Source organism: Rhea americana, unplaced genomic scaffold (genome assembly GCF_003343005.1).
Source record: "Rhea americana isolate MKP2758 unplaced genomic scaffold, rheAme1 scaffold_229, whole genome shotgun sequence".
Taxonomy (NCBI): Eukaryota; Metazoa; Chordata; class Aves; order Rheiformes; family Rheidae; genus Rhea; species Rhea americana.
Window position 1 is genome coordinate 741,487 of NW_028186345.1, and position 22,391 is coordinate 763,877.

Sequence of the window (22,391 nt, forward strand, 5' to 3'; positions counted from 1 at the left end):
TGAGTGGCACCGGGCTCCGGGGGGCTGGAGCGTGTTTTGGGGCGGGAGGCGGCGGGGTTGGGTTGGGGGGGGGCGGGAGCGGCGAGGCTGCGCCGACGGCTGCCCGCGGAGCGCGGCCCTTCGCCGTGGGCAAGAGCCGCCTGGAAGCGTCCGGGATTTGGGGGAGGAAAGGAGGTCCCGCGGAGGCCGAGCTGATAAGGCTTGGACTCGTCGCCCTGTGGGAGGCATTTCGCTTTACGTGGCTTGGAGCAGTGTAAGTGACCATCATCGGAATGACTAGGGATGTAAGCCTGAATTTATAAAAGCTCTTGAAAATCGGGAGTTGAGGGTGAGTCTATCCCGGATTTTTCGACCTGATGGGTGATTAATTTGCACTGCTGCCGTGGGAGTCGAAGTAGTGCTGTCGATGTTCCACGCTCAACAAAAATTGTTGCTAATATTTAAATGTTTCTTTTTTGTTTCGCTTTTATTTTTTCTCCCTTGTATGAGAAAGGAGGGGGGGAAGAAAGGTACACAGTAACAAAATTTCAGGGGCTTCTTTTCTTGCCATTATAACCTCTCCATCACAGAAGTGCAAAAGTCTTAAATAGCTGTTGCATACATTGGTCTTAAATTCCTAATTTTGTGGGACTTTCTTATCACATACTGATTAAAAGTAACTGAAAATACCTAATGCATTGTTTCATGCTGTCATTCTGACAATGTATTTACACTGGTATCTGGCTTACTGATGAGTTACAGGGTGACTACCTAGGTGAATATTCAAGTCGTATACCTTAGCATGTCCCTTCTTGAAATGAAGTCCCAAGCTAAATGTACCTGTAAAATGTGTCTTGCATCATTGGCAATTTACAATCTTGGCTGGCTTTTTAGGGGGGGAAGAGTACGGTATATCTCTGGAAGACCACAGCCTGTCTAAAAGGTGCTGCATCTTTAAAAATGCTTGTTCGTGCTACTGAATTTGAATTGAAATAGCGTTTCTAGATAATAAAGGTTTTTACTAGATGGCTTGCCAGCGCCTGGGTTCCTCTTACTGTGAATTAGTACATGGCAGTAACTATAGCTGTAGCCTGTGTGACTTTCTCTTTGACTGTTTGTTGGAGCTTTTCAAGAATTTGTTCCAAATATCACAATGGCAGGAGTAAACTTGTATATCTTCAAACCGTTGACTCTTCTGGCAGGAACAGCTTCCAGTGTACTGGAACTTTAATACTTATGGCATAATGAATGGAAACTCTCTTAGTGTCAGTGGAAAAAGTGGTCACTGAATTTGGTCTGAAAAATACTCATACGCTTTAAAAAAAAGAAGTGAATGGCTGGTCTGGAACAGTGTTATTGGGTTGTTTAGGGTATGGCTACTCTTCTTATTCATTACAGTCACTGAAAGCTTTCACCTAGGCTAAGTTATCTGGACTCAAGAAGCAGGAATCCTGTGTTATTTATAAACACTTGAAGGCTTTCCCAATCAATATTGCTATCTCAGTACTGAACTGTAACATTAGTTTATTAAAAAAAAAATGCTTGCGATGTGGGTAATTAAAATGATATAAGTCAAGGCTAATTCTAAAGTGAGTTGTGGCTGTATGTGTGTATGTACAAATACAGTGACTCACTATTGCATATTAAGTAGACACTGTTGTTTTTGGGAACTTAAAGCAGAAAACAGACTAGTGTTTTTAGTATTGGATGATGCATTTTAGTTTCTTACAAAGCTGTATTACATACAGCTATTAATATAGGGATCTTCATTCGTATAACATTCAACCAGCTAATCTGTTAGTGATTCTAGTAATTCAAATACTCATGTTCAATGTTAAAATATCATTTAGAAAGTGATTCTTTCGCTGGACTAGAGTGTAGAGAACTTCTCTCGGCTATTAAAATTGAGAAYCTCTAAGTCATGTTGTGGAAGCTTAACAGGAAGCTGAGAAGCTTGTAAATGTGTTATAGCTCATGGTCAGGAAGATCTAGCAATTAAGGCTTTTTTTAAAACTGTTTAAGATTATTCAGAAAATAAGAGAAATATGGAAAAACTGCAAGTTGTTATAAGATAGAATAGAAATCGGATCTACTAAAGCCGCCACAAAACATGTAATGTTTTGGAAGACTTAAATTTGCCAGTATTTAAGATCTTAGAAAGAGCTGGGACCTGTATTATCTGATCAAGCCAAAATGGACTCGGCAAAGCAGTCAATAACATGCCATAGCAAGCAAGTTTCCCTTGACAGAAGGCTGGACAAGATAACCTGAAGTATCTTCTAACTCAAATTTCTTCCATTAAGGTAGACTAAATATTAATGGCACTTGAGCATTCTTTACCACTGAAATGTGACCTCAGTGATGTCTTTCAGTGTTTGAACTGTTTATTTTAGTATAAAACTCCTCTTCCCCTTTTTAACAGGAAAATAACAGTAGTGCAACAAGGATGCATATTTTACTCAGAGTTGAAGTCAGCTTTCAGTTACCAAAGATTACTCTAAAGCAGAATAATGCTCAGCCTTGATTAGCTCAGGCCATATAAATATAAATGCCTCTTGACAAGAAACTTGTAGAGTACTTGAATCTATGGCAGATTTCTTATTATAGAAATATACATTTACTTTTCTCCAAAAAGAGCAATACAAGTTTAATCATATTCTTCAATTTGAACTCTTCAGTATTCTTGCCTTGTCTTAAAATGAATAATAATATTAAAAAAAAAACTTGTTAAATCTGCTATTCGGGAGATACTGATCTTTCTTTGTAGAGTATTTAGTTATAAATAGATAAAATCTTGGAGTTGCAGTATTGTGCCTTAAAAAGTTAGGATTAGCTGTTCCTACTAGCTGCTATAGTGGGTGCAACAGTCTCAGTAGTTTTCTGTACTCAGATGTCTTGAATTTGCTCCTGAAGACATCACTTATTTCTCATTACAAAGTTAACTGATTGAAGAGCAAGGAGAGGAGCAGACATGAAATGATATGTGAGGATTTTTTTTTTTTCCTTTTCAAGGTGTGGAATTCCTGTTATGATTTAAGTAGAGGATGGATATTTGCCACAGGTGTTAATAACTAGTTATTTGTATACCTGGAAATGGCTTGTTTTTATGTTTAGTCATCTTTGCTTTTAAATGGCTGTCACTATTGTTGATTTTCCCCTAACTTTGGCTTCAAATATTGGAAAAGATCATGTTCACTAATTGCATAGTGAAACAATAAATAAAAAGGAAGGAGCTGAGTTTATGGAAACAAAACCAAGCAAGCATTTGCATTCACATATGAAGAGCAAAAATGGATTCAGTATCTCTGAAACAGGGCAAGTACAGAAGATGGAAGCATTATTAATAAGCAGTATGGATGGAGGATGGATTGGAGGAATTTCTGAGAGGTACCATGTACAGTGGAATTATCAGGCAAAAGAAATTAGAATAACTGATCTTGGAACGGTTGCTCCTTTTGGCACCAAGTATAGTCTCAACACAAGTACRTGGAAGAGTTCAGGTTGTATTTTATTCCTATGTTATCAGGCTTTCAAGTATGGTTTATGAAAATGAGTTTCTAGCTTTCATGACAGGTTTCACTTAATATGAACAGTAAATTTGGATCTGCCTGCTCAAGCTGTTCATATTCCAGTAAACATTATGAAAGTGATTTCTGCTGCCATTTTTATAAATCTTATTCCAAATGACAGATGCCAGCAGGAGGTGTTATTAGCTTAATTTTGGTGAATTGCAAAATAGGCATGAGGCTTTCTCTGTCGGTATTTGGAAGCTCTAGTGGGAGAAGAAATGTAAAGAAAATGTAGGAGGTGTGTGTGTGTTGTGTGTTTTTTTTTTTTTTTTTGACCAAAAATAATTCTGAAAATAAATCAAATTCTTTGGATCCAATAAAATGAGCAAGGTGTAATGACATGTTACAAGACAAATCCCAAACCCTGTCTCAGGGGAATATGGAGGGTATAAGAAGGTATACTCTCTTGCTTAGTGCTGGTGGCAACTATACTATGCAGTTTGTGAGTACATAGATAAATTTTGAAGATGACAGGATATTTCTGACAGGATTTGTTGCTAGCCACTAAGTTTGGCTCATTTTGCCACTCAAAGTAACTAGTGTATTACAGCAGTAGTGTTGACTTACTGCTGGCTATTCTGAGGTACTGCCTTGGAGAAGGAGAGGTCCGGGCGAGTTCTTTCATGGCCTTCCACATATGGCTAACTATGAGACAGGAGTAAGAGGATCTCCCTTCAGTGGTCTGTGTATCTAAATTTTTCAATGTTGATTACAAGTGAGATGTGGCCTTAATTCTCAGTACGCTCAGGAAACATCATGTTCTTAAAACATGCTTCTGTAGAGCCTATCACTTGTAATCTACCCTTACTTGTGCCCTTATATTCACTGAAAGATAAGGTGGCAGTAGGGAATACAACACTATTCGTTCTGACCACTTGGTGTACAGTGTCTACTCTATGAAGAAGAGGCCTTAGATGTACCATACTCTGAACAGTTGATAGTGAAAACTKTATTTACAGATGATGGTAAGACTTCCTCATATCAAGGCAAAAAAGATGATTCAGACAGTCTTACTTTAAGTAGCTATTTAACTTCTTTGGACTTAGCTAGTGTAGGAGGCAGTGGTATGTTCTTTTCAGACTGTTTTATGTCTTTGTTGAAACTGCAATTTTGATATTCATTTTAAGACTTTTTGAAGCCAAGGTGATCTTTAGTCACAATTCTGTGAAACAGTTAAGTCACTGAATGTACTTTTCCCTGGGATGTTATAGATGTGCTCCTGCAGAGAGATCCTTTTGCACTTGTTATTAGACAAACTGTCTAGTTGTCCATATGGCTCTTTCAGGAGTGCCACATCACTATGCTTTTAATTGACACAGGAGCTTAGTCAGTAGCAGTGAAGTGAAGTCTTGTAGACATTGCAAACTTTTTTTGTGAGACTTCTAGAATATCATACATTGGTAGGACAGTGGCCATTGTAAGCTTCTAAATAAGGCTTGGAAAGAATTTATTTTTGTATAGCAGATGTCTACAAAATAGGAATCTTGAGTCTTAAACAGAAGATTGGCTAGTAGCTTCTGTTAAAAGCAAGCAAACATCTTGCATTAATGCTTTATTATTCTGAAGTTATGGCACACTTGTGGCAAGGTCTTTCAAAACCAGCATGCTGGATCAACATAATCTTAAGAGTGTTGGGACAACTTCTTTTGTACTTTTGTCGCTGTGAGGGGAAAGTTTCATGGGGTGTCTGAGGTTGTCTAATAGTTGCTTTCGCTTCCACCCTGTTCTCAGCTGCTCAGTACTTCTCCTGTAAGAAATTGTGCTTCTCTGACTCATTAGACTAGCGGATCATTTGCACAAGACTAGTGCACTGAACATGTTCTCCAAAGGATAAAATGAGAGGCAAAATTCTCACAAGGGAAACAGTATGGGTGTTCAGGTAGATGGTGCAGGAATAGTCCTTGTTCTGTTGTCACATGAAACAGTTTCTTGAAAGTACTAGCCTTTTTATAAATAAGAAAGTTATTCTGACAGTAGATGAGAAGATGGTTCAAGTGTCAGCCTTGAACTAATGGCTTTCCAGAAAAAAAGATTTGGATCTATCCTTTAATATTTTATCTAGTGCAAAGATCTTTAAGAGTATTACRACCATTTACTGTATGTGTTGGTGGTTTCTGACACTGGAGTAAGGGAAATGAAAAACTGCTTGTCATATTGTGTGTACAGACTTGCTTTTTGAGGCTTTGCTTGGGAGATAAGCAAAGGAGATTGTAGCAAGAAATGGATAGAAAAGCTGAAAGGTATGGTTAGTCCTGAAGTTATCTGAGAAGGAGTGCTATTTTGAATCTCTGATTGCTATTTAGATATAACAGAGATTAAAGCAAAATCTTAATATGCATATTGAGCAGGAGTTTGTCACTTCCATCTAGGTGATACTGCTGTCATTAAGTTGCTTCGGTCTGCTAATTCCTTTCTTCACTTAGGAATGAACCTAGTGCAATACTTCATTGATTTGCAGTGTATTCCATAGACTTTATACTTAAATTTGAGCAAGGTCTAGCAACCTTATTTCGATGAGGTAGTGTAAAACATGAAATGATTTAAACAGGTTGGCAATATCTGTGCTACACAGCTTTAGAATATACCTAGCTTTTTGTGAAGCTGAAGAGTTTGACAGTTGGGGAAGGGGCTCTATTGCTATTARCACCTGCTTTGATTCCACCTGTTTTCTGCTTTATTAACAGCATAAATCACTTCAGCTTGTGTTCACCTACTTCTTGAACTCTTAAATTGATGTAGTTAACAGTTGCAGCTATTTTCACATTCTGCAGAAAGCTTGGGTTTTATAGTGATGTAGCTTATTCCAGTCTTTACAAAGGTTGATTTGAATGTGATTGGTAATAGGTGGATTCAGCTGTGCTGACTGCAGATCCGGGGACTTGTTTCTARACTGAAGCTGTCTAGCTGCAGCTGCTTGCCTAGTAAGGCAGTTTCTAACAGGCATATGATTTTTTTTGTTCTGGTTTCACCAATCTTGCTGTTTCTAAAATGAGTTGAAAATGATTCAGCAATAAAGCCCTAAATTATCTGTCTAGGATGTGAGAAGCATGGTCTCTTGCTTTTTGAATGTTTTTGGCTTGTTAGTCTGTTTTTGTTAATGGAGGCACTCCAGTAGTGGAGCTACCCTTAAGACAGACAGCTGCTCATAGTGCACACCAGTTTACAGGAAATAGTCTTTGAAAAAGCCTTTTGAAACTGTCTTAATATAACCATGCATTTCAGAAAATGAAATACCAGCATACAAAGTGGTAGTATATCATAAGAATAATATCGGCTTCTGAGTGAGCAATTTACATGTGGCCTTTTTGTTCTTGTTGAACTGGCATTGCTAAATGCTTGACAGAACCGCCTTACAAAATCACGTAGAAAAGGTTGTCTGATTTATGCAAAGTTTGACATTCTGAAACTGCAGTACTAACTTCAGCTACCTCAAAGCACAGGAAACAAGTTTACCAAGTGGAAAAATACAGTAAATGAATGTTTGAAGGGACTACTTCAAGTTTTCTGGAAAGATATTGTAGTGCCATTTTAATATGTGGGCTAGTCAATCCAAAGCTGAAATGCTGAACATCTGCATGGACTTGAAGCTTCACATTCTCCTTCTAGTGCCAGATTTAAAGCTAAAGAAATGAATATGGAGAAAATAAATTTTACTCATCTTGGGCAGAATGCTGTAAACTGGACAGTGTAGCAAAATGAATTAGTTGGAATAGGCTGGTTGCAAGGATCTGTGCCAATGAGCATTACCAAAGGTCTCTCCTGAGCATTACTGAGATAACTAACTACAAACACTCTTGAAAGAGTTTTTCTTAGCTGCTACTGCTTGGAATAGTTGGAAGCAAGTTGTAATTTGCACAGACAATGTGTTCAGAAGTTCTGTACCAATGCATGAAATACCTTATTTAAGTAAGAGCTGCAGTCAGCTTCAGTGGTCTTAGTCTCTATCTTGAAATATAGTGACATGTGGCTAGTTCTGGATTGTGGTATTAGGGCTGCTAGATAATTTGGATCCCCGTGGATGAAAAAGTACAAGGAARTTGAGGCCACATCATGACTTACTTGTGCCCAGTGCTTTTCTTCGTACAGTGAAGCAGTGGGATGCCAGAGGAGTAGACCGTCTCCTGTTGGCTTAATGCTCTTCTACCTTTTGAAGTTCAGCAAAAAAAGTGCAATCCTGTGCTCTGGGTATAATTACCTCATGTGATAGTATAGGRACTGGCAGCATAAGGAGAAGGTCTGTGGAAGAGGCCTCTGATCTTGTTGGCTAAGTTGAGTAAGAGTTGGCAGAGTGCTCTTGTACTGATGAAGACTGACCAATATTGGGTTGCATTAGCAAGAGCATAGGCAGCAGGTTAAGGGAAGAGACTATCCCCTTCTGCACTCATCAGGCTGCAACTGCATGTGTCTGCACTGCACAAAAAAGATCCTGACAAGAGATCTGCAGAGGGTCAATAAGGTGGTAAGGAGCATGGTAGGTGAAGGGAGGTTGAGAGTTGGGTTTTTTAACCTGCTAGAGAGATGGATAAGGAAAGGACCATAACTTCAGTATTTAAACTTACAGAGAAGGTGGAACCAGACTTTTCAGTGGTGAACAGCAGAAGAGGCAAAGCTCAGAAGTTGCTGCAAGGAAGATACTAATTGGATAAGAGGTATTTTCCACATGGTTGGTTAAGCTCTGAAACCAGGTTGCCCATAGAGATGGAGGAGCCTCCATCCCCATTGATTTACAAAACTTAACGGGACGAAGCCTGGAGCACCTACTTTAAGTTCGAAGTTAGACCTCTTATGAGCAGCAGGTTGGACTAGCTGACCTTTAGAGATCGCTTCTGATCTGAATTAGTCTGATTATCACATGAACTAGATAAATAGTAAGCAAAAACTGCAGCTAGGTGTATCGTCTGATATTCCAGTTTAATATTTTACAACTGTCATCAGCAGTTCTGTAAAACCACTTGCATAAGTTATGTTCTAGCAGATGTTCAGAGCTTTGTTACTGCCTTTCACACAGAAGCTTCCTTGGTTGGTTTGAGCTGATTAAGCATTGCAGCATAGGAAGAGGCAGTCCCAGTGTCCCCCGACCTTCAGAAGGAGCCACACACATTGTTTCTGTCACCACTTCTCAACTACGTCTGTTCCCTGACCTAGTTCAGGGAATGGTCAGGTAAGCATTAGGGCAGGTGCAAGACAGGGCACAGGACTATAAATTCTGGCAGTAGTGGAGGTTCAGATCGTCCCAAACTAATTGTGAAGCCATGTCCTTATTCTTGCATGTGCCTGCTCTTRCATGGTAATATATCTACTTGATATGCTAATTCAGATGAGCTATTAACTCTAGTAGTGCAATCCTTGCCACTTAAGATAACCATTTTAAAAACTAAAGCTAGTCATTTAAGGCCTCATTTGTTATTGAAGAAACATCAGTCTATGTAAGATGAGATTCATGTAACTATTTTCTGTCATGTCCTAGATACCTAAATTGAATCTTAAGGTAGAAATTCCAATTTATCCATCTGCTGTTTTTAAAAAAGAGCGTAAGGTGCCTAGCTTAGCAGTAGATGTTACTATTTGATTAGATGAATTTACCTGTAGCAATAAGAAAATAAACTTTTGAACTATGGAATTCAAATAAACCTCAAATTGCATCTCCAGCTGACAAAGGGAGAATGGGATGGTGAAGTGCAGAACTTCAGCATTGGTTTCTACAAGCTGTCTATTACTAATTGTGTGCTAATTCTCRTGGAGTGATAACACTGAAATCAGTAATTCAGTTCAGCCATGTACTAAGTGTAAGGTCTTATGTTTTTGTTTAAAACAGCAACAACTCAATAGATCCTTAAATATAGAGTTAGTATTTTTAAAGTGTAAAATTCTGTAAAATTTGCTTTAGAAGTCTATCTTGGAGGAGGTAATCAAAACATAGTAATGTTTCAAGCGATTTTTTGAATGCATTTCTCCCCCTCTCACCCCAAGTTCATATAAATGGATCATCATGCCCTTACTTGCTGAATAGAAGCTTATTTTGGTGGTCCCTCAAATATTAAGAGTATTATGTAAATATAAGGATGTGCTATTAATTAGGTCCCATTCTTGTAGGATTAATACACAAGTATGAGGTGAACTAAATTCAGCTCTCAGTGAGATAGAGATGGCTGTTTCCAGTTTGCAAAAAAATTGATAAACCAAATCGGGGAGCTTAATGAGACTACAGTTTAGAGATGAATTAGAGTAGTGATACCATAGCAATTCACTGGTTGAATGCAAATTTATAGCATGTGCCTCACTTATACCACCTGGTTGTGACTTCATAGTTCTTCAGAAAAGAATTTTTTGTGGGATATGGTTTCACATTCTCTCAGCTCACATAAGTACTGTACAGTTTGACTCTGTCTTTGAGCTGGCACTGTTGTTGGTGCATCAGTGTGGTGAGTCAGGTCAGATAACCAATCTGACTGAAAATTGCCTTTTCCTCTGGATCAGCTTCCTGATCTGACTTCTTAACAGATTTGCACAAATGCCGCTGTTGTCATAAGAGACCTTAATTTGGGGATGAACAGGGTGACTGGAGTAGTTGGAATACATCCTGATCTTTGGGCATAACTTTATTTCTGATAGAAGAGGCAAGAGTTTTCCTGCCTCTCTTGGTCTCCACTAGGTTTACAGTGCAATCTGTCTGCAGTCCTGGGAGCAAGATAGAGCAAGCTGGGGAGCTACAGGGTACAGGCTTGAGGAAGGATGCAAGTGCTTCGGTGAAAAAGCAGTGGTGCTAGAGTGGTGCTAGAATTTGGAAAGCAAAACTATGAGGTGATCTCACGTGCTCAAGGAAAAACTTAAATTCATAATATGATGTTTAATTGTGAAACAGGAAGCAACTTGGCTCACTGACTTGTTTAATGAATCTGCAATGGGGAAAATGAGGATGCAAAGTGAGCGCTGCTTTCCTGTAGGAAGAGGGAACAGAAGCAGCCATCTAATGTGCCAAAGGGTAGTTCTTCTGTTTTTAAAACTTGAAACTAGTAAATTTCATACATTAGGTGCATGCTTCTTGGGTAGGTAATAAACAAAATCTGATGACTAAACCCATCTGGATCAACTCTAGATCCTCTTGATTCATGTAAAGTTCTAAAACCCTTGAAATTTATCTTTTTTGGGGGGAGGAGACAACACTGCTTTGCTCTTTCAGAGGAAGTTTTGACACCAAGCTTCTGGACACTGTGCCTTTAGCAGAAAACAGTTTATCACTGTTGTCTGAGCTTTTAGTGTATAAACTTTTAAATAGTGGAAGTTGGCAATAACCCCTAAATGTCTAAAAAACCCTAATATCCCATAAAATAATTTGATAATGCTCTTGATAATTCTAAGCATTTTTGTCTTAATTTAGCATTTTAAAAGCAATCTGGGAAATAATTGACTTTTTAACAAGTGATCTGCAGTGCGAGAGTTTTAAATTTTGCAGTATATTCTATAAACAAGCAAGGAATGTTTGTTTGCAGACCTTTTTCCCGGAAAATTTTGTCTAATTTTGGCCAAGAGCTTCATATTTACCTCCTTGAGATGGCAAAAAACTATCAATCTGTCTGTTTAAAGCCAGCTCCACTGTTTCCACGGCAGCCAATGTCAACACTGTTYGGTCATAATTGCCAACTCCAAAGCAGACAGATCAATGGAAATTCCAAATAGAGCAGCAGAGCTCTTGCTTCAGAAGACACGTGAAGCCAGGTTTGCTGCTAGGTACTCGCTCTTGAGCACTCTAGCAGAAAGACTAGCTTTGTGTTACTTTGTACTCTGAAGTGACACCAAACCTTTCTGGCTCTTTACTAGTGAGTTTTCTTGGGCTGGACGCGTAGTTCCATAATTTTCTGAAATTCAAATAAGTAGTTCTTTAAAAGAATGAATTGTCAAAAGGCTTTAGCTTTTCTGAAATTCAGGAACAGCAGAATTGTAGGAATGAAAACTGCTGAATAACTTGAACTGTTGGTTCACTTGTCAAAAATATGTAGCCATCAATTTTATGGTACTTGCTAGTACTGCTAGAGTTGATCCTGTTRTTGTCAGTATGCAAGACTTTGAGATTTGATGATTGATTGGGGGATTAGAAACAAAACACCAGCTTCTGCTGGACATCGGCATTCCTGTGTATGAAAATCTATGGAAGTTCTTAGCTTCTTTTAAACTGTAACTGCATTACGTTTGCAGGCACAGCTCTTGTAATGCTTTCTTACAAGGTATCTTTTCCACAGCTGATAAGTTAAATGATGCCTGTACTCCCTCTACTGGCTTTGGAAAAATAACTATCAAGAGATTAAATACTTCACTGTCACCTTTTGCAAATATGGCTATGTAGAATGGACTTAAAAATGGCTTCRTGGATGGAAGAGGGGTTTTCCTGAAAAATGGGTCAACACATAGTTGCTAAAAGCTAATCAGGTGCCTCAGATGCTCTCTCCTGCTATAATGGTAAACACTGGTGTTGTATATACCTCCATAATTGTAGTCTGGTCTATTGTTTGTGTATCATTGATTGGATGGTGCTACCCAAATTGAGATATCAAATACTTGTATATCTAGTCATATATCTCAGAGCCCTATTTATAGGGTTCATATGCTATATGTATACAAACAGGACACCTGAAAGTGTCTTATCAGAGGAGAGACAATTTGTGCCTTGTGAAGTACAGTGCCCTGTACTCTTTATTTGCTTTTCCAAGACTGTTTCTTCCTTTGTGAAGAGATTTTTTTATATATATACATAAATTCTGATCCAGAATGGAAGAAGTTCAGACCTTGAACAAGGTCATGRTTCAAATGTTATCCATAATCAAAACAGTTACTGTGGAAAGTTAACAGGCATCTTTAAGTACGAGTGCCAGTCTTTTTGAAGATGATTTATTGTTATGTTCRTTTTCACTTTTGGCAACAGACAAATGATCTTAACAGTTTTTTGGACTGAGAAAATAAACTTTCCTGTTACTGGTCATTAGTTGTTCTGGAGCTGGATAAAGGGAATAACAAACCAAATTTGCCTATTTAGCATTTGTTGATTCAAGATCTCTCTGAACAGGTACCCCTGATCATTATGATGTGAAGAGTCTGGCTCCCTGTTGTTAAGTTTGAAAATATTTTCTAGTTTTTCATGCTTCTAAGGCGTACTTCCTGGAAAGCTCAGATTCTTTTGTCCAGATGTTTGGTTGTGTAATTCATGACTGTGGAAAATAATTCAGAACTATAAGGGTATCCTGCAAATTTGATTTAAAAAATTCTATGCAGTCAAACACAAACATTCTTTCTGTTAAGAGTTCTGTTTTCATATGCCCATGGCTACCTTCAGATATCTTTAGTCATTGTTACACCTAAAATTGGCTACTTGGCTTTGTCAAAATGAGCAGTTGCCTAAGCTTTCACAGAGAARTTTAAATAAATCTTCTCTGAAAGTGAATGTGTTCACCCTACCAAATACCCTGTTCATCCAGTTTTTCCTATTAGGTAAACTACTGTGGATTAAGGTCCTAGAGTTTACCCTGTGAGTTGGATATCCTCCATGTATGATCAGAATTTAGCATATGACTGTCATGTTGAATCATTTCAGTTTTAATGCTATTAAGTTACAACTTTGTACATTCATGTTAATCAACAAGAAAACCAGAATGTCCTGACTAGCATAATATAGGCCATACAGTTTAGCTTAATAATGCCTGCCTTGAACCCTAGTTTTCAAGTCAAGAAAGAGCAGCTGGGAATTCTCAGTGCCTAGAGAAATGCTTCAATTTCCTAGGAAAGCCTAGCATATTTTTTTTGACTTCTAAAGTTTGAGGTATCTGAAACTTCATGTCTTACAGTATTTAAAAAGCATCAGTGTACTTTGCTTTGGGCTTTTTTTGAGCAATTTTATTGTGAGGCATTTGCTTAAATACTTGGAAACACTTGCTTAGTTAAATATTTTTGACAGCTGATGGCTTGTTTTAATAATGGTATTGCTCAACAAAAAGGTAAAAAAGTAACACTTGAGTAAGTTTCTGGACTTCTAAGGAAGAAAACTCACAAAAGCTTATCAGAGTCTTAATTGTATGCCTAAGGCAATGTGCATCAAATTAGATTCTAGTTTTAACAGGTGTATAATTATAAAATTATTGTGTATTCCTTTACAGTTTGATTCTGGATGCTGAACATATACTACTATTTGGTTATATTGCTACATCTTTTTACTTGGATGACTACTCTAAACTGTGTTCAAATACTGACAAAACAAGATTTGTCACCCTTCCTCACCCCGCTCCCCAAAGTCATGCAGTTTTTTTTAAAGAAAAAAGATTCTAGTAGGAATAGATAAACCTGCTACAATCTGACTCCTGTAGCAGTAGTTCTTTAGTGTACTGAGAATAACCTTGCTATTAGTAGTCTAGAAAATAGAATGTTTGATATTAGCTGCTGGTAGATGCACTGGAGGTGCAAAATACAAAACTACACAAATGTTCAGTATAAACACATCCTGAAGATGAACTGGAAGTATTATTTATAAGCTGTGTTGCTGTTTCTATAAACATATTAAACATCTTTCATATGTTCGTGATCTTAGTATAAATGATTTATCTTAAAATAGCCCTTTCCTCCCCTAAAAGCAGTGTTTTAAAATGTTGGAAGTAGAGTCAAGCTAGCCTTTAACCAGACAAACAAGACTTGAAACATAGGTTAAAAATCACAGTAAAACTTARCTTTCAAACCTTGACAAAGTGTACAAACTTAAATATGCATGTAACTTAAATCAGCGAATTCATAATATAACTGTGAAATGTGGCATCTGTTTGCTTGTCAATGTATGGGCCTCTCTTGTAGCAAGTTTTGATTTTCTAACCTGTTTGCTGGTATGTCTAGAACTTACCTTAAAAGTCTTAAACTTCTTGTGAAGATTAGCAGACTTCATAGTTGCATCACTTTTTTTAAAAAAAAAATGTCTACCTGAGTTTTATTTTGGAAACATTACTAAAATGATTCTTAATTAGAAAGGTTATCAGACACTGCTTATTCATGTGCTTTCCTTGACAACTTCATGAAAAAGTCACTCTGAGTAAGAAGACTGAAATAATAAGCAGCTTCTTAGAAAAAAATCTTAGTGTGGCTGCTTCTCGCCCTCTGCTTTGTCTCCCCTCTGCCAGAAATGGAGGTGGACAGCCCTGTRTCATCTAAGCAAAAGAATCTCTTGAAGGTGCTGAGAAACCCCTGGTATCTTGGGAGGAAGACAGCTTAGGGGCCTTAGTGAAGCACTTGGAAGCAGAGAGGAGGTTGCTACGTATTATCCAGAACTGAACTCTGGAAAGACAGAGCCACTGGGTTACCAGGAACTCCTGTTCCTTTTGTTTCATGATACTCTACTGCTCTTCTTTTGTGTTCTCATTCACTTTCTTCCAAGGGGGAAATGGTCACTTCCCTAAGTATCACTAGCTTCAGAATAGAGGAAGTTGTAGGCTACTTTGTTTTACCTGTATGCTGCAGAGAGCTAAGGAAAACTTAGGATGCATAGGGACTAGATTAAAATGCAATTTAGCTTCATACTTTTCTGAGCTGGTCTGAGTTCCTCCTTGTATAAGAAAGAAACTCACCTGCTAAGTTGAGATGTATTACATTCACACTTGGAATTGCTGTGTCTTTTTATTTTTTTCCAGGTGTGTGTGGGGGAAGACTCTGAATTAGGGGCACAGATCTAGATTCTTAAGAGAATCAGAGCCTTCAACAGTGGCCAATTGAAATTAGTCTAGCATGTACAAACTAGGCCATTTTTTTTTTCTGGCTGCTTGAAGTGCTTCACTTGAATGGAGGATTTTGTACCTCCTAAATCTCTTTTTTGGGGGGCACTATATGCAATTGTTAGAAGTACTCTGATTGGAAAAAGTCTGAGAATATTACTATGCTCCACTGTAAAATAAATACTCGTGGGAAGTAATTCAGRTCTGGCTCAACTGAGTCAGAGTGCTAATCTGTAGTCTACATAGACTATTAGACTCATGGCCTTTAAAGTAAGTTTCAGCTGAACTAATCACAGCAGGCTCCCAATTAAAATGGCTCCTTTTGGTAACAGGAATATTACCTTTATTGAACTAGCCACTAGGAATCATTGCTGGGGATTCACAGGCTGCCTTWATGTGAGACTGATACTCAGTATGCCAATGGTAGTTATGCTCTTGGCACTGGAGTGCTTGCTGTTTTACAATGTTTTTCTGATAACTCTGTGCTTCAGCTGGATGGGGGAGCAAGAGAAATGAATATTATCCAGCTGTCAGTACTGAAGAGACCTGATTGGTAGCTAAGAAGCTTTTCAAGACATAGTCTTTTCCTGCTTAAAGGAAAAAGCATGAGGGCAGAGCTAAATGGATGCCCATTTCATGTCCTTATTTGAATTCTTGCTACTTAGAGTGGAAACACAGCTATAAGGATTTTATTAGTATTAGACACCATTGATAAGAGCAAACAGTTTGGACATTTGGTTTACAGAAACTGGGGCAAATATCTCCTTTACTGAGTGGAGTAGGACTTACCAATATTATCAGAGGAGGTAATTCCACTTACAGTCTCTTTCTGCAGTTACTTTTTTTTTTTTAACCAAGACAGTTGCTCATGAAGTTGGCATTGGAAAAATGACTGCACAGTACAGATAGTCACACCTGAAGACTTTAGGAATAAAGCTGCAGTTGTTYGGTTTTGAGTATAATCATTTTGTACAGCGTTTGCTAGCCTATCAAAACTGAGAAGTGAGCTAAGATTACTAAATCTAGACTGTGGTTTGACAGTCAGAATTAGCTATTTAGCTCAGTCTCTGACTGCAATGACAGTGATGTATCATATGACTTGCTCATTTGCATGTCACTTTATCTGAAACAACAGGAAGAGGTAACCTTTCCTTGAATGGAGAAAATGGTATCTTAAAGGTGGCAACAAAATAGTTCCATGATGAAGACACTCTCAACTATAGCTGAATGTGCTGATAACTGGTATACACAGGAAAGGTCTGGAGATGACTGTCATGCCTTATCACTTAAGTTTGGCTTATCAGTACAGCCCTTATGGCTTCTACAAAYAAATTGACTATTTTAGCATCTTTCATTTTTTTCAGGAAGAAATATTTGGGGGATCTGTTGTGGTTACTTGTTCAGCCAGTAGAAACCCTGATATTTACCTCTTTTGTTTTCATTCCGTGCCTGTAAATGAATCCTTTTTTGATGACTGCTATCTACATCAGGACAACAAATAGCCCAGATTTAAATAGTACAGAACTCTAATGCCTGACTAGGATCACAATCAAGTGTGAGGATGGTGGCGTGGAAAGCTCTATGATGCTTTCTAGCTTTGCAGATCCAGGATGGCAGATCACAGAATGGTTGAGGTTGGAAGGGACCTTTGGAGATCATCTAGTCCAACCCCTGCGTAAGTAGGGTCATCTGGAGCACATTGCACAGGATCATGTCCAGGCAGGTTTTGAATATCTCCAGGGAAGGAGACTCCACAACCTCTTCAGGCAACCTCTTCCAGTGCTCYGTCACTCTCACAGTAAAGAATTTCCTCCTCATATTCAGGTGGRACTTCCTGTGGTTCAGTCTGTGCCCATTGCCTCTTGTCCTGTCACATGGGGCAACTGAAAAGAGTTTGGCCCCGTCCCCTTGACACCCTCACTTCAGGCATTTATAAACATTGATAAGATCCCCTCTGTCTTCTCTGGGCTGAACAGACCCAGTTTGTGCAACTTTTTCTCATAAGAGACACTGCAGTGCTCTAATYATCTTCAAAGCCCTATGCCGGACTCTCTCCAGTAGCTCCATGTCTCTCTTGTATTGGGGAGCCTAGAATTGGATGCAGTACTCAAGATGTGGCCTCCCCAGGGCTGAGCAGAGGGGCAGGATCACTTCCCTTGACCTGCTGACAATGATCTTCCTAATGCACTGCAGGCTACCATTGGCCTTCTTGGCCACAAGGGCACATTGTTGGCTCATGGTCACCTTGTCATCCACCAGGAATCCCGGGTCCTTCTCTGCAGAGCTGCTTTCCAGCAGGTCAGCCACCAGCCTGTACTGGTGCATGGGGGTTATTTGTCCCTAAGTGCAGGACCCTGCACCTGCACTTGTTGAGCTTGGCGGGGGGGGGCATGAACTTCCCTTCTGCCCAGTTCTCCAGCTTGTCCAAATCTCTCTGAATGGCAGCACAGCCTTCTGATGTATCAGYCAATCCTCCCAGTTTTGTATCATCAGCAAACTTGCTGAGGGTGTACTCTGTCCCTTCATCCAGGCCATTGCTGAATAAGTTGAACGATGGGCCCCAGTAGTGAGCCCTGGGGGRCACTGTTAGCTACAGACCTTCGACTAGACTGCACTGCTGATTACAACTGTCTGAGCTCTGCTATTCAGCCAGTTCTCAATCCAGCTCACTGTCCATTCATCTACCYGGCACCTCCTGAGCTTACCTATAAGGATGTTATGGGAGACAGTGTCAAAAGTCAGTGTCAAGCTAGACAACATCCACTGCTCTCCCCTCATCTACCCAGGCAGTCATTCCATTGTAGAAGGCTATCAGATTGGTTAAGCATGATTTTTTTTTCCCTTGGTGAATGCATGCTGGCTACTCCTGATCACCTTCTTATCCTCCACATGCTTAGAGATGACATCCAGGATGAGATGTTAAAAACTGTCTATTCTTAAAGGTTGTGTTCCTAGTTTGGGGAGAGAAGAATAGTAGTAGGAAAAGATTAGGAAAGAAAGAGGTGCTAAAACTGCGTGGAGTGCTGAGTGTACTATTACRGATGGACTTAAAACAGGCCCCAGCCAAAACATTGCTTCTCTAAATGACTATGAAAGGAGAGAAAACATGAAGTTATGTTCCAAACTCAACCCAGAGGCTGTCTGCATGATTGTTGTGACAGTAGTCTTTCACTTAATTTGTTCTTCATGAATCCTGATGCTTATTAAYGTAGGTAACTTGTCCTACTGCAAAAGAAGGTGGTAGAAATAAGACTGGTGGAAGATAGAGGTTATGATGTTTAGTGTTGAAGACAGTTATTCCAGAACCAATATGGCTGATAGTTTTATGCCTAGAGGTTGTAGTACAGCTGTACTTTTAATCATCTGAGGATGGTGACAGACAGCAGATGTGCTGCTTGACTTGTTTGCCCTGATCAAGTGCTGTGATGGGTATCTCAGCTTAGTCTGTGCATCATATTGTGATACCTAACAGTGCTTACACATTCACTGTCTGTGGCTGAGAAACAACATTTGTCATGAGAAGTATTTATCGCTTCTCTACTGAGTAGTGCACCAGTATTTGTTGAGGGATTACCACTGATCAACATCATTGTATGTACAGATACTAATAGTTGTATTGCAGTTATACTTAAAAAAAAAAAAAAAAAAAAAAAAAGGAGTGGGGAACGAAGACAATAGTTTTCTTGCTGCCTGTACTACAAGTTAGCTTTTATCTATTGCCTAGTACCTATTAGTTGCTTAGGTCTGTAGCCTCGATGGTACCCCGAAAAAAAAGGAGTGGGGGCAAAAAACTTGCATAACTGAGAAGGTTTCTTAAAAGCAATGGGTGTAATACTGCAGCTTGGAATCTTAGCCTTCAATAGGGTATCAGACTCTGAGACTAAAAAATATAGTCATGATGAACGACTACTTTTGAAAGCAGAAATCTGTCCAAAGGATAAGGCAGCATTTAGCCTCACTAAATGGCAAAATACGATGGATAAATACTGCAAAGCTCAAYTTACTTGAAGGTATTTCTTAAACTATACCAGAAGGAGGAAGCCTGCTAGAATTGATTAGTAAGCTAAGTGCTCAAGATTCATCAAAAAAACTTAAGGGATTCTTGGTGTAATCTTAATAAAGGCGTTTGGAAATGAAGAATCCTGTTCATCTGTTCATTCCCTTGCAAAGGCATAAAGTGGGTTTCAAATTAAAATACCGGGTTTAAAAATAAAAAAAAAAAAAAAAAGGAAAAGAAAAGGAAAAAAAAAAACCCAACAAATCAGTGGGAGCAGCAAGCTTGAAGTTCTCTCATGAGTTTATGATCATTCTGAAGGAGCATATTTGGCTGCTTAGGAGTAGAAGGTGGCAAATGTAAGGGCCTTTTTTCAAAAAAGTTTTCTAAGAACAGCTTGCTTTACAAGTTGGCTATTTCTGACAGGAAAGGATTAATACAGCACACAGGGGAAGCTACTATGGCTTTCAAGTAATGAATATTTCAAGAAGCAAGATTTTAAGAGCTGACCTATAAGGATAAACTGTGTTATTGAATTTGCCAAAGGCTTTTGAAAAATCAAGGTGAAGACTCTTAAACTGGTGTGTTATGAGACAAGAAGAAAGTTTAAGCTTGGCCTCAAGAGGACAAAATAAATATTCTACTTAGCTTTATRGTGTGTGCTTGTTGAGATTGGTGACTAGAGCTACATCTTGTTTGGATCCCAAACTGCTACTTGCAGGGAGGATGGTTTGGAGGACCATCCTCTACTAGATACTTACGGGAAAAACAGATCAACTGTTGCTCAGTCTCAAGCAGGGTGTTGGRCTAAATGGATGACTGGACATGTAGATCTGACTACTCTTATGTTTTTACTTTCTACTAATTAGCATGTGGAATATTTCTTAATGATGTGTCTGTTCAACACTGAGCAAGTACCTTAATAGACAGGACTCATTGTCATACAGAAAGTAACTACAGAAGTAATTAGATTTAATCTCATTAGGTATAAGTATTTCCTAGTATTCTTAGGACTAATTTAAAATTTCACTCTTCATTTCCTGGAAACAAAAGGAATTCAGTAGGAATGTATTTCTGCACTTTATTGCCTGAAGATACATTAACTCTGTTTTGGCTTCTATCTCTAAAGAGCTTTTGGCAGCTCTTTGATAGCACAAAGTGTGATTAGAACTGAAAGCATACAACTTCACTTAATAGATATTAATGTAAAAATCCTTTGTAGAAGARAAGAGCTGGGATGATAAATGTCTTCTAGCCAAAGTGTTATGTGCAATTTAACTTGAATATCTTGTAAMCTAAATGGACCCAACATATTCTAAAACTAGGTATGATCATTTCTGGTGTTCAGAACTTCTAAAGTTGACTTTGAGCAATGATTTTCTTCCCTTTTCCTCTTGTGAGACAGCGAGTAGTATTAGTGAAGATTTCTTTGTTCTTAAGCTCAAACTGACTAAAGCAATTGCAAGAGTATGCATGTATATTGTTGTGGAAATTGGAAGATGGAAGTAAAAAAGGTCAAAATTTCTGAAATATATATTCAAAATAGAATTAATTAGAAGCAGAGTTAGACAGAGGCAGCAAAAATTAGCTTTGTAAAATAAAGTAAAAAGATTTTTCAACAAAACAAATGATCTTCCTAAAAGAACAAATTTTATGAGAAAGTCAGTTGATATTTTGCTCTAATATGGCATAATTATTGTCAGAACTGACTTGCTGGATGTATTTTCTAACAGACATGCACTAAGCTTTAAATGCAACAAGTGAATAAAATCCAGGAATCCAGTTCCAGCTCTACTGTATGCAATTTGGCACAATTTCCTTCTTTCTTTTCTTTTCCTTGAAACTTGGCTCTCTGTAACAATGTCATGGGCTCAGGTTATGCCTCATTTAACACATACCTGACAGATTTTGTGACTACAATGCATCTTATAATTTGGGAACTCAAGCAACCTGGCTGTAGTCAAATGATGAATTGCTTAAGTAATATGTGATATGCTGCCATAACTCATTCAACTTAATGGTGACTAAAATTACAAAACAAACTTTTGATAAATACTGATAAGAACTACATGGCAAGTTGTTCATGRACTTAATGTGAGTGTTTGTCAATGGATAACTATTGTACAAAGAGTTAGTTTTAGGCCTATGCATTAAGTTATTAATATGACAGACCAGGTAATAGAAGATATATTGCAGCATAAATTATCTTGAACAAATATTTTTAGGATAAGCTCTGCAGAATTAAGAGAAATCCTGAATCATTTATTTGTAAGACCAAATGGATCTGAAGTCAAGTAAAAGGTTAACTTTTAAGCAAACACCCCCCCACCCGTTTAATATGCTAATGAATAGAATTTTGTGATACCTAAGGTTTGGCTTCAGTCATCAGCTGCTTCAGTCCAGATTTTGGCAGCTTCATTGATCTGAGAAGCGACAAACATAGTAAATGCATCTTAGATACTTGTAGATGTTAGAAATAATGCCCAATGAGGCAGAGTTATGTTTGGAGGTTAGAACTTTCTTTTCTGGGATTATAGTCTTAACTTGGAGTTACTTGGTCTCCATGCACTCCGACAGAACGGCTGAATTTGACAGTAGTTTGTTTGATGTCATTGCAGATCAAGCAGTAGATGAGATTAGTAAGAGGAAAGGCTGAGAAGGAAGCTTCAGGGCCTGTGGGTGAAAAAGTAAAAAAGCTATGTGAACATTGATCAGAACTGCACATTGTAGAAACCCTTCAAGACATTGCTCTATTCGTAATTATTTGAAGTGATTAACTTCTGTTTTCAGAAAAATGTTTAAGTAGTAAACACCTGACTCTTCTGCATGTATTGGTGACTTGAAGTGTTACCACTGGAAAAAAAGTATTGGACGACTTTTAGATAATTCAGCCTTACAATGCGAAATACGAAGATATGAAAGCTTAATATTTAAAATACTAGTATTTTTAATGTAAAATTTAGTATTTTAAATTTAAAATTTAGTATTTTAAATACAATTTAGCAAGCTGATGATTGCATGGAGTTTATTTTTTAAGGCTTTCCAGCTTTAAGGCTCCTTAAAGAGTGTTTGTATGCTTCTATAAAGCACTGCTTGTTTGATCAGTCTTTTCTT

General features: G+C 38.2%; 1 protein-coding gene across 3 annotated transcripts in view; it reads left to right on the forward strand.

The window, feature by feature from the left end:
• Positions 1 to 22,391, forward strand: part of ATP2B1 (ATPase plasma membrane Ca2+ transporting 1) — a 66,202-nt gene that overhangs the window by 1,934 nt on the left and 41,877 nt on the right. The window contains exon 1 of one of the 3 annotated variants that reach the window (XM_085305936.1): positions 118 to 253. The exons of 1 other annotated variant lie outside the window; for it this stretch is intronic. The gene's annotated coding sequence lies outside the window, so the exon portion shown is untranslated. One more of the 3 variants, XM_085305935.1, reaches the window with a different exon arrangement.